Source organism: Heterodontus francisci, chromosome 5, assembly GCF_036365525.1.
Source record: "Heterodontus francisci isolate sHetFra1 chromosome 5, sHetFra1.hap1, whole genome shotgun sequence".
Lineage (NCBI taxonomy): Eukaryota > Metazoa > Chordata > Chondrichthyes > Heterodontiformes > Heterodontidae > Heterodontus > Heterodontus francisci.
The window spans coordinates 191460541-191473558 of record NC_090375.1 but is presented as its reverse complement, the minus strand read 5'-3'; the positions used below and the strand labels follow the sequence as shown (position 1 = coordinate 191473558).

Sequence of the window (13018 nt, the reverse complement as noted above, 5' to 3'; positions counted from 1 at the left end):
AAGGGAATTCCAGAGCTTAGGGCCTAGGCAGCTGAAGGCACAGCCGCCAATGGTGGAGCGATTAAAATCTGGAAAGCACAAGGAGTCCGAATTGGAGGAGCACAGAGATCTCAGAGGGGTGCAGGGCTGGAGAAGGTTATAGAGATAGGGAGAGCCGAGGTCATAGAGAGATTTGAACATGAGGATGTGAATTTTAAAACTGTGACGTTGCAAGACTGGGAGCCAATGTAGGGCAGCAAGCACAGGGTAGAAGGGTGAATGGGACTTGGTGTGAGTTAGGATATGGACAGCTGAGTTTTGGATGAGCTCAAGTTTACAGAGGGTCCAAGTAGATTCTTCCTCTTACCCAGGAAGTCCAGTACCTTTTCAGTTCTATGCAGCCATTCCAAAAGATGTTACCTGGTGAGCAGGAACCCCACATTTCTACCTTTTTTTTTTAGAGATACAGCACTGAAACAGGCCCTTCGGCCCACCGAGTCTGTGCCGACCATCAACCACCCATTTATACTAATCCTACACTAATCCCATATTCCTACCACATCCCCACCTGTCCCTATATTTCCCTACCACCTACCTATATCAGGGGCAATTTATAATGGCCAATTTACCTATCAACCTGCAAGTCTTTGGCATCTATGGACACAATGTTAGCAAGATTTGAATCTATAACTCTAAGATTTATGATTTTTTCATCATATTTTGAGTTAGTGATCAGGAAACTATTCCCTCGCCCCAGTGGGGGGTCAGAAGCTCAAAGCTGAATTTCACATATTTGTCAAGATGCATCCAGATAAAATCTGAGTTAATCACAGTGAAAAACCACCAATGGGAAAACCAAATGACCAACACACTTCTTTTTCATGTGACATACCTTGTATAGATCATCGGAATATATAAGTAAACTGTGGAGGGAGAAATTGGATGTGGTGTATCCACGGGCACTTGCTTTGTGGAATGGTATGAAATAGGTGATGGTGAGTCGACTGCCCATTTTATGCCTCTTCCCCCTTGACTACAATGAGATTAAAAATGGGAAGAGATTTTGAACGGGTTGTTGACTCACTGTCAAACCTTTTACACTGATGCATAAAGACAAAACGACACCTCCTTACATGTAAACAAAACTGAAAGTTTACCTGTGATGTTTGTTCAGTGTCATTTATGGACGACAGCAGAAAGTAAAGGTTATTTTAAAATATTAAACGTTAATTCAGACCTGTGAAGTAACTTTAAGCATGAACGACTTCTGATGCTCTGTGAAATGCTCAATGCTGATATAAAATACTAGAACAGGGAATTTCTGTTGATGCTTCCGGGGGCAGTAATAGTGCTAACCAAACCATGCCCTGCCTATATCCTACTGATACTCCTGAGGTTGTCCATCATTAGTTACTCACAGCTAGTTCCGGGCATTCAGTCTGTCTACAGACTATGTGCGTGCATGTGACACACACACACTCACGTACACAGAGTGTGTTTGCATGCTTAGCCTTGTTCACATGTCTGATACTTAAGTATCAGTTTGGGCTCAGTGGTAATGCTTTTGCTTCTGAATCAGGAGGTATTGGGTTCAAGCCCCGCTGCACTATATAATTTAGTGTGTGCTGAATTAAGTGATCTCTCCTGTAAGTGATCTCAGTGTCCCTGGATAAGGAATGGAGAAAAATCAGTAATCCAGAGTGGGAAGTGCACAAGACTGACCTCTGCAGTGATTTCTTGCAGAGTGGAATATTCTTCAGCTGCTCAGTGCCTGGGCACAGACATGCAAAATGGCTATTTGGTTAAGATATCAAAGGGCCACTGGCTGGTTTAGAATCATAACCTCATCCCTTTGAAGGGAGGGGTGAATTGGGAGGGCAGGCAAAAATACTGAGGCCTGCAATGTTTTGAAAAAAAAAACCCATAACTCAGTTGCAGGTGAAGGGCTCATGATTTATGGTTCTATCATGCTTGTGAAAGAACTTCAGTATTCTTACATTTCCAGTGAGTTGTCCTCTATATATTACATTTTAGTGCATTTAGAGACCACACAGAATCTGCTAAATGATTTTAGTTCTGCATTGTATAGTCTCTCGTCTATTTTGTAAGATATAGAAGTTGAAAGTTATGAACAATCGTTTCGAGACATTAATTAGTGAAGATTTGGGGAGTTAGAAAAACTGCCAATATACAAAGGTATTTAGTATTTAAAATAATGTAATTTTTTAAGAACTGCTTTAAGAACCGGGTGACAATGCCTCTTAAGCGGAACGTGTGACATTGCTGAAAGGTTTGGCAAATAATGTCACTGTAAAAATGTTAAGAGTCTCTGAAATTTTGAATTTCTACGCAGTTGTGACAGCAATAAGGGCTTGTTTCAAGAACCTTATTCTTGTGAATTTGTTAAGTCATAAATCCGAGGTAGTTAAAATGCCTACAAGGTGATTTTACATGTTAGCTTAAAAGACTGGATAAGTAAATTCTGCGTTTGTGTGAATGTGGTTCCTGTTACAAAAATTAGGATAACTGTTTCATGGTCACACTATGTGCTTCTGACACTAAATACCCATCCTAATTCATTTTCTAGCATCGTAGATGGCAACTGATGTTTGAAGGGGTTGCCTTGCAATTTATTGGTGGCCTATATCAATATGAGATATCAATATCCAATTATAGTACACCACCCCATTGTTGCTTTGAGTAAATAAAACCCTGTCAGTTAAAATAAATGAAAGCAACAATGTGAATATTTCAGAACCCAGTGTCACAGCAGACCTAAAGCAACATATTTCATCTTGATTGTTCGACATACAGATTTGAGGTTAAAATCATAGAGAAGGAAACAGGAGTTAATCATTGAGTTTTTTTTTTAATTGTAATAGAAAGGCCTACATCAGTTCTAGAATAGATTGTGTTCCATTGAGCAGATGCAGTTTCTTTTTAAAATGAAAAGGAAATATTAACAGCACAAAAGGCATTTGCGAACCTATTATTTTTAAAAATGCCCCTTCAACATAAATTATCTTGTAGCATAGAGGTTAGTGCACTCATTTCATGCCACGTTGATTGCAGGTTCGAGTCTAGATGCTGATTAACCAATTTGTAGCTCTAATGAGCTTTGTCAGTTTTCAGCTAAGCTGATGTCTGATATGACCAACCTTGAGGTGATATTCCAGGCATTGGTAATTTTGATGCTAGCCAACTGACACCCAGATAACGTGCAATATCTCAGTTGGTTGATTGGGGAATACTGGCCACCATTTTTCCAGAATCGATTTAGATTGGTTTCCAGTTAGAAGCTCGATAATTGATTGTCCTTGGGTGGATGAGCCCAATTAATTGTTAATATGCATGGAGAGCAAGTTACATTTCGAGCAGAAGAAATTGGGCGACAAGCAAGTGTTGCAAGGGGATAGCAACATTGTTTGTTCCTGTGTGGGTCACTACTCTTCTTGACAATGCCCCTCTCAAAGGTAAAAACTACATTTAAGTCAGTAAAATTCTCCCTTTGTGTTATTAAAAGTGTAGTTTTCCCATCAGCATGTCCAGATTTCTACCCATCTCACGTCTTAAAGGGATCATTTCCTACTTGTCGCAGCATGGTCTACATGCACAAGTTGTCTGCTGCGTTTCCCACATTATAATGGTGACTACACTTCGAAAGTACTCTAGTGGCTATAAAGCGCTTTGGGCCATGAAAGACGCTATAGAAATGCAAGTTTTTCTTCTTCAACACCACACTATTTAGATTGCAATAGTGATTAACAAAAAAACCCGACGACTTGGGTACCATATCATGGTTTGCAGGAAAATTAAGTAAACGTTATCACGCGTACAAGAAGTGCAACAATGAAAAATGATGGACAAAAACTAAAGAGTTATAAAAACTGACTTTGTCTTTTAAAAAATTGACCTTTCTTTTAAAAAGTGAACAATGTGCTCCAAAATAGTCACTGAAGGAAAAGAACTTGGTTTTTGTCTCTGTCAGACAGTTTGAATACACAAATGAAAATCTTCAACTCTAAGAGGTGTCAATTGCACCCATCCTAAGCTCATCCTAAAATAATCCAGAATTGAAACAAAGAAGGTGTGGGGAGGCGGTGGCGTAGTGGTATTGTCTCTGGACTAGTAACCTAGAGACCCAGCGTATTGCGCTGGGGACATGGGTTCGAATCCCACCACAGCAGAAGGTGGAATTTGAATTCAATTAATACAATTAATAAAGCTAGTCTAACAATGGCCATGAAACCATTGTCGATTATCGTAAAAACCCATCTGGTTCACTAACACTAATGTCCTTTAGGGAAGGAAATCTGCTGTCCTTACCTGGTCTGGCCTGCATGTGACACCAGACCCACAGCAATGTGGTTGACTCTTAATGCCCTCTGAGATTGCCTAGCAAGCCACTCCGTTGTATCTAACTGCTACAATAAAAAAGAATGAAACTGGACGGAACGGCATCGACCTAGCCACCGGAAGCGACAACGGGAAATCCAGCCCTGTCGACCCTGCTTACTAACATCTGGGGGCTTGCGCCAAAGTTGGGAGAGCTGTCTAACTGACTACTCAAGCAACACCTGACATTGTCTGTAAGGTATGATTCTGTGAGACACTGCCATCACCATCCCCGGGTATGTCCTGTCCCACTGGCAGGACAGACCCAGCAGAGGTGGCAGCACAGTGGTATACAGTTGGGAGGGAGTTGCCCTGGGAGTCCTCAACATTGACTCTGGACCCCATGAAGTCTCATGGCATCAGGTTAAACATGGGCAAGGAAACCTCCAGCTGATTACCACCTACCACCCTCCCTCAGCTGATGAGTCAGTACTCCTCCATGTTGAACAGCACTTGGAGGAAGCACTGAGGGTGACAAGGGCCCAGAATGTACTCTGGGTGGGGGACTTCAATTTCCATCACCAAGAGTAGCTTGGTAGCACCACTACTGACCGAGCTGGCCAAGTCCTAAGGGACATAGCTGCAAGGCTGGGTCTGCGGCAGGTGGTGAGGGAACCAACAAGAGGGAAAAACATACTTGACATCATCCTCACCAATCTGTCTGCTGCAGATGCATCTGTCCATCACAGTATTGGTTGGAGAGACCACCGTACAGTCCTTGCGGAGACGAAGTCCTGCCTTCACGTTGAGGATACCCTCCATCGTGTTGTGTGGCACTACCACTGTGCTAAATAGGATAGATTTCGAACAGATCTAGCAATGCAAAGCTGGGCATCCATGAGGTGCAGTGGGCCATCAGCAACAGCAGAATTGTACTCAACCACAATCTGTAACCTCATGACCCGGCATATCCTCCACTCTACCGTTACCAGCCAGCCAGGAGACCAACCCTGGTTCAATGAAGAGTGCAGGAGGGCATGCCAGGAGCAGCACCAGGCATACCTCAAAATGAGGTGTCAACCTGGTGAAGCTACAACCCAGGACTACTTGCATGCCAAACTGGGTAAGCAGCATGCGATAGACAGAGCTAAGCGATCCTATAACCAATGGATCAGATCTAAACTGTAGTCCTGCCATATCCAGCTGTGAATGGTGGTGGACAATTAAACAACTAACTGGAGGAGGTGGCTCCACAAATATCCCCATTCTCAATGAGGGGGAGCCCAGCACATCAGTGCGAAAGATAAGGCTGAAGTATTTTCAACAATCTTCAGCCAGAAGTACCGAGTTGATGATCCATCACTGCCTCGTCCTGAAGTCCCCAGCGTCACAGATACCAGACTTCAGCCAATTTGATTCATTCCGCGTGATATCAAGAAACGACTGAAGGCACTGGATACTGCAAAGGCTATGGGCCCTGACAATATTCCGGCAATAGTACTGAAGACCTGTGCTCCAGAACTTGCTGCGCTCCTAGCCAAGCTGTTCCAGTACAGTTACAACACTGGTATCTATACGGCAATGTGGAAAATTGCCCAGGTATGTCCTGTACACAAAAGGCAGGACAAATCCAACCCGGCCAATTACTGCCCCATCAGTCTACTCTCAATCATCAGTAAAGTGATGGAAGGTGTCATCAATTGTGCCATCAAGCGGCACTTGCTTAGCAATAACCCGCTCAGTTTGGGTTCCGCCAGGGCCACTCAGCTTCTGACCTCATTACAGCCTTGGTTCAAACATGGACAAAAGAGCTGAACTCAAGAGGTAAGGTAAACGTGACTGCCCTTGTCATCAAGACAGCATTTGACCGAGTATGGCATCAAGGAGCCCTAGAAAAACTGAAGTCAATGGGAATTAGGGGGAAAACTCTTCGCTGGTTGGAGCCATACCTGGGGAAAGGAAGATGGTTGTGGTTGTTGGAGGTCAATCATCTCAGCTCCAAGACATCACTGCAAAAGGTCCTCAGGGTAGTGTCCTACGCCCAACCATCTTCAGCTGCTTCATCAGTGACCTTCCTTCAATCATAAGGTCAGAAGTGGGGATGTTCGCTGATGATTGCACAGTGTTCAGCACCATTTGTGACTCCTCAGATACTGAAGCAGTCAGTGTAGAAACGCAGCAAGACCTGGACAATATCCAGGCTTGGGCTGGTAAGTGGCAAGTAGCATTCGCACTACACAAGTGCCAGGCAATAACCATCTCCAACAAAAGCGAATCTAACCATCTCCCCTTGATATTCAATGGCATTACAATCACTGAATCCCCCACTATCAACATCCATGGGGCTACCATTGACCAGAAACTGAACTGGAGTAGCCATTTAAATACCGTGGCTACAAGAGCAGGCCAGAGGCTAGGAATCCTGCGGTGAGTAACTCAGCTCCTGTCGTCCCAAAGCCTGTCCACCATCTACAAGTCACAAGTCAGGAGTGTGATGGAATACTCTGCACTTGCCTGGATGGGTGCAGCTCCAACGACACTCAAGAAGCTCGACACCATCCAGGACAAAGCAGCCCACTTGATTGGCACCCCATTCACAAACATTCACTCCCTCCACCACCGTTGCACAGTGGCAGCAGTGTGTACCATAAATAAGATGCACTGTAGCAACGCACCAAGGCTTCTTAGACAGTACCTTCCAAACCCGCGACCTCTACCAACTAGAAGGACAAGCGTATGGGAACACCACTATCTGCAGGTTTCCCTCCAATTCACACACCATCCTGACTTGGAACTATATCACAATTCCTTCACTGTCACTGGGTCAAAATTCAGAACTGTGGGTGTACCTACCTCACATGGACTGCAGCGGTTCAAGAAGGCAGCTCACCACCACCTTCTGAAGGATGGGCAATAAATGCTGGCCTAGCCACGACGCCCACATCCCATGAATGAATAAAAAAAAAGTAGTCACGTCCTGGGCCATTGTGCGATCACCATGGGGGAGAGACCAAAGTGTCTCCTACCAGGAGGGGAGATGTAACAAATCTCTACCTTAAAGGGCAGCCTAGAGGGAGAGAAAGAGAGACATCCATAAAGCAGCATCCAAGAAACTTGTTTCCAGCAATTCGGAAGGGGTGCTCCCTGCTGTAGAATTCTACACTTTATCCAGCAGTGAATTAGAAGTGATCCACTGTCTTCAACTGAACATTTAACCAAGAGAGAAATCTACAAACACCTCAGGCCTGCAACTAACGAGAACTTGACTTCCAAGAGAATTCAACAGGCTTACCATGACACTGCCACTCTCATCACTTACCCCTTTTTCCTCTCTATCTGTCCCTTGTGGGTGTATTTGTGTGTGTGTGAGCGAATGCATGAGTGGATGCCTTTGCGACAATTTCGGTTTAAGGCGTATTGATCAATAAATAATTGATTTTCTGTTTTAAACCTACAAGAAAACCTGACGCTGTCTATTTATTTGACAAATAAAACACCAATTTAAATCCTCATAACCAAACACACTTGTTGTGGTCAGGTGGGAGTTGAATGATGGGAACCACCCAAACCCCTCACCACGTGGCTGTAACAAAGTCTAAGATGCAAGGCCCAGATAATCACACCTCCCCTTTATTTGCTATAAAAATTGGATCTCCATGCTGACCAATAGAAAAGCCTGTTGAGCAACCATTCACTGGCCAAGTGAATACAGATTGAATTTCTGTCACTTGAGCTTGACTACTTTTGCCAAGAATTGGATTAGTTCAATCTTTAGTGGTTCATCTAGATGAAAGCTCCTCCAAAATGGACAAATGGTATCATAAGGAGGAGTCTTTATTCTGATTCTGCAAAATGCACCCTGGCCTTCAGGGAGTCGCGCTCCTCGAGGATGATTTAAATTGCATGTGACAGTGAAGGAAGAGGCCTAGTCGAATATTGTGCAGCATCTCTATCCCATGAACTCAGCCTTTGAGGAAAATAAAATTGGTAAAGCAGTCTTAATAATATCCGTTCAAATGGAGGCCAGCTTTAGGATTCGCAGACCAAAAGAAGACGTTTAATACATGATATTGCTATGGCCTTAGGAATAAAATCACAGTTTACAGCTCGTACCCTGTAGTAGTCTGCCATTGCTCACCTTAAACTGTGTTAGTTTCTAGTCTCTGTGCTACAGAGTTAATTTCATGACCTCCGTTCAAAAGCTGCTAGGAATGCTGCGTGAGGCTCGAGTACTGCGCCGGCGGAGTGATAACCCGACATTGTGTGATAAACCTGGGAATATCGTTGAAAAATGGAGCTTGAGCCCTATGTAGGGAGTGAGAGGAACCCTACTGCACAGAATATCATGAGCACTCTTATTCAAAACGGGGAAAATATTTGTGTTTGCAGCACAGAAACAGGCCATTTCATCCAACAGGTCCATGTCGGTGTTTCAGCTCCACATGAGCCTCCTCCTACCCTTCTTCATCTAACTCCATTAACATATTCCTCATCTGTTTTTCTAGCTTCCCCTTAAATGAATCCATGCTAGTCACCTCAGCCACTCCATGTGGTAGCACGTTTCACATTCTAACCACTCTCTGGGTAAAGAAGTCTATTTTATATTTATGACCCCCGTTTTAGACTCACCCACAAGTGGAAACATCTCTACTTTTACCCTATCAAACCCTTTCGTCATCTTCAAGCCCTCTGTTCTTTGAAAGACTCAAAAGTTCTTCACACAGCTTGCAGTCTTTGATATGGCTGCACAGGAAAAGGAGTGACAACCAAGAACAAAAGAACAGAAAATCTAATGTGGGGACCAAAACTGACTGGGTGAACAATTAGTGGCAGCAGTGCTTCTACTGATCCCTACTTTAATAGTTGCAAAAATTGACATTCTGTGGTCTGAACTGGGCACCAGGAGCGTTAACTAGTTTGGATCTCCAACGTGCTTGTCCAAGGCTGTGCCCGAGTCTTGCTGGAGGCAGTGAGTAGGCTAAAAACAGTCTGCACTACGTATAGTGCATGTTAAAGATGAAGGAGAAGACAACATACTTTAAGCAACTTGGCAAGGTGAGAATACCCAACAGCACCATGCATCAGGTCAATGATCCAAAGTTTCCATGGCGTGGTATTGCCTGTCAACATAATTTGATCACCCATGCCAAGCCATCATCTTTTAACCATGTTTCTGCATCTCACGCATACCTCAGCAAGGCACGCAGTCAAAAGGCAAAATTGCCCCTCTCTCCTAATTCAGTCTTTTCTTTGCACCTGTTCTTGCACCTCAATAGACTCCAGGATTGTCTCATGTATCTTCAGCTACTTTATGTTTAACAGTCGCCGTTCTTGTTGATTGTTGAGTAGCTTTGTACTTTTTCCCCATTCTTTTTCAGGTCACCCATACACCATATTTTTTTTCTCTGTCCAGCTTGCTCCCAGCCAGCTAGTACTCCTCTGTTGGCCAGCCAATAGTCATTTTGAGTATAACAAGATCTTTTACTTTACCCTTTGTTTCATGGTACGTCCAAGCTGAAAATTCCATCTGGAAGGTCCATCTTGGCCTACTGCTTTTTTTGCCTATCTCACCAAGCCCTAATCATTCTATCCCTAAGCATGATGATGTTTTCTTTCTGAATGTGTATTGATTTGTGTGAAGTCATGTCATGTTTGGGTGCAATCTTGTGTAGCCTACCTAGACTTGGTTACATAATCCAGGCTGACACTTCAGTACAGAACTGAGGGAGCTCTGTGGCGTCTTGTCCTGGTAAATATTTATCCTGCAACCATCATCACTTTAAAATAAAGAGATACTTAGGTCACTATCACATTGCTGTTTGTGGGAGCTTGCTGTGCTTGAATTGGCTGCTGTGTTTCCAGCGTTACAACAGTGATTTCACTTCAAAAGTACTTTATTGGCTGTTAAGCACTTTTATTTTTATTTATTTAGAGATACAGCACTGAAACAGGCCCGTCGGCCCACCGAGTCTGTGCCGACCATCAACCACCCATTTATACTAATCCTACACTAATCCCATATTTCTACCACATCCCCACCTGTCCCTATATTCTCCTACCACCTACCTATACTAGGGGCAATTTATAATGGCCAATTTACCTACCATCCTGCAAGTCTTTTGGTGGTGGGAGGAAACCGGAGCACCCGGAGAAAACCCACTTGGAATGTGCTGAGGTCATTAATGGCACTATATCAATGCAAGTCTTTCTTTCGAGCCACTAAAATAACTTCCTGTCCCTATGTGAAGCCTCTACACATACGAACATATGAATTAGGAGCAGGGCCAGGCCACTCGGCCCTTGGAGCCTGCTCCGCCATTCAGTAAGTTCATGGCTGAACTGATTACTCCACATTTCCACCTACCCCCAATAACCTTCCACCCCCTTGCTTATCAAGAATCTATCTACCTCTGCCTTAAAAATATTCAAAGACTCTGCTTCCACTGTCTTTTGAGGAAGAGAATTCCAAAGACTCACAACCCCCAGAGAAAAAATTTCTCCTCATCTCTGCCTTAGATGGGTGACCCCTTATTTTTAAACAGTGACCTCTGGTTCTAGATTCTCCGACAAGAGGAACATCCTTTCCACATCCACTCTGTCAAGACCCCTCAGAATCTTATATGTTTCAATTAAGTCGCCTCTTACTCTTCTAAATTCCAGCGGATACAAGCCTAGCCTGTCCAGTCTTTCCTCGTAAGACAGCCCGTCCATTCTAGGTATTAGTTTAGTAAACTTTCTCTGTCTGCCTCCAATGCATTTGCATCCTTCCTTAAATAAGGAGACTAATACTGTACACAGTACTCCAGATGTGGTCTCACCAATGTCCTGTGTAGTTGAAACATAATCTCCATTCTTTTGTATTCAATTCCCCTCGCGATAAATGATAACATTCTATTAGCGTCCCTAATTATGTGCTGTACCTGCATACTAACCTTTTGCGATTTATGCACTAGGACACCCAGATTCCTCTGCATCTCAGAGCTCTACAATCTCTCACCATTTAGATAATATGCTTTTTTATTCTTCCTGCCAAAGTGGACAATTTCACACTTTCCCACATTACACATAAAATAAAATTAAAAATAGAGCTGTACAGAAAGACTAAGGTGAGATTGATCTATGCCAATAGCACAAAACGGGCTCTGAGCAAATTGAAGGCCGATTTTTCACCACGCTAGTTTTTATTTGCCATTGACTTTGAAAAAATTGCCAAGGTTTTTAATTTTAAACCAAGCAAAAGTCACACTGAGACTAAGAAACAAGTCACCAGGAAAAAAAAAAGTTTGAACTATTGTTCTGTGAACTTCAGTGGCAAGAAGATCATGCATGGTGAAAAATTGACTGCCGATCTGCTATGAGTCTGTTTCATGCTGCTGTCAGAGCATCAGACACAACTGATATTCACACTTGAATTCCATATTCAAGAGTCCAATCGGGAGAGCTGTAGTTACTGGAATCCCTGTACATCTGTACCTTCAATCCATAGAAGCGCAACTGTGAAATCTATATATTTTGTAAAAAGGTACTGTAGTGTTTAATCTTCTCTGTGCCAACGTGTGCACCATATCAGTAAAGTTACATTTTATTGAGAATGTCGTGATTTACAACCTGTGTGCTATTTCAGTCCAGTCATGTGTACCCCACAATCAACTGATTTACAGCATGTATTTTGTATCTGTATTCTTCCTTTTTAGTGGTGCAAGAATAAAATTGTATCACAATGTGCCAGCTTTTGCTACATAACCTTTAACCTTTAGCATAATAACTTCTCATTTTTCACGAGAGGTGCAGCACTATACTTAGTTTTGATCTTCCGGTACTGTTTCATGCTCACTGCAGCTACTGAGTTGCAGTTGCTATGCAGCTGCTCTCAGCAGAGTTCTAGGCATACCAAATCCAGGAAAGAACTGATTGATGCTTTATGATGACATTCATTAGCCTTTAGAGTAGGTCATTGGCAGTATGAGGTGCAAATATGAATTATGGATTTTTCAATATATAAGCAAGCCCTTAAAATTAAGTTTGAGAGTTTTACTTGAGAACTGCTTGTTTTTAATTGGATAATGTTGTTGGTGTCTATGTGTTACTTAAGTGAAAAACAAATGTTCCCCAAGATCCTGCAAACTCTAAAACACACATCAACTTCCATTTTCCCAAAAAAATGAAGCCAGCTGAGATACTGCCGTTGATGAAAATGACTCTGTAAGCCAAGACAGGATGTCATTCTTCAGTAAAGGTGGAGTAATAGTCTATCGAAGCCTGATATCAAAAGCTGGGAAAAGCTGCCAGGCATATCCTTGTTTCGTAAGCAGCAGGCAAACAGTGTTTTATCTGACAGACAGCGTGTAAATCTGTACCCAGAATGTCCAGATGTTTAGTTTCCAACAGTCACTATAATAATCTCCTTATTCTCTTCAGTTCGAGCGATAACATCACTTAGCAGAATGCACGGCTGGCAGAATGCAGACGGATGATGCTGTTGGACTGTGAATGTAGTCTACCGTCGACACAGGAGAGAATAAAAATGGAAATGTTGGCACATGGTTATTGTGCTATTTAAATTATCATTGTAATTGTGTTTTTATTTTGTTTTGCCCATTCATGATGGAGATTTTTAAAAAATGCCAATCTTCAATTGATTATTACGGTTTTTAGCTTACCTTCTGTTGAGTTACAGTTAGCTCACTAATTGTTATATTAAAGT

At 42.8% G+C, this 13018-nt stretch overlaps 1 protein-coding gene across 4 annotated transcripts in view; it reads left to right on the top strand.

Moving 5' to 3' along the window:
• znf407 (zinc finger protein 407) overlaps positions 1-13018 on the top strand; it is a 460931-nt gene that overhangs the window by 266182 nt on the left and 181731 nt on the right. The gene's annotated exons all lie outside the window — the stretch shown is intronic.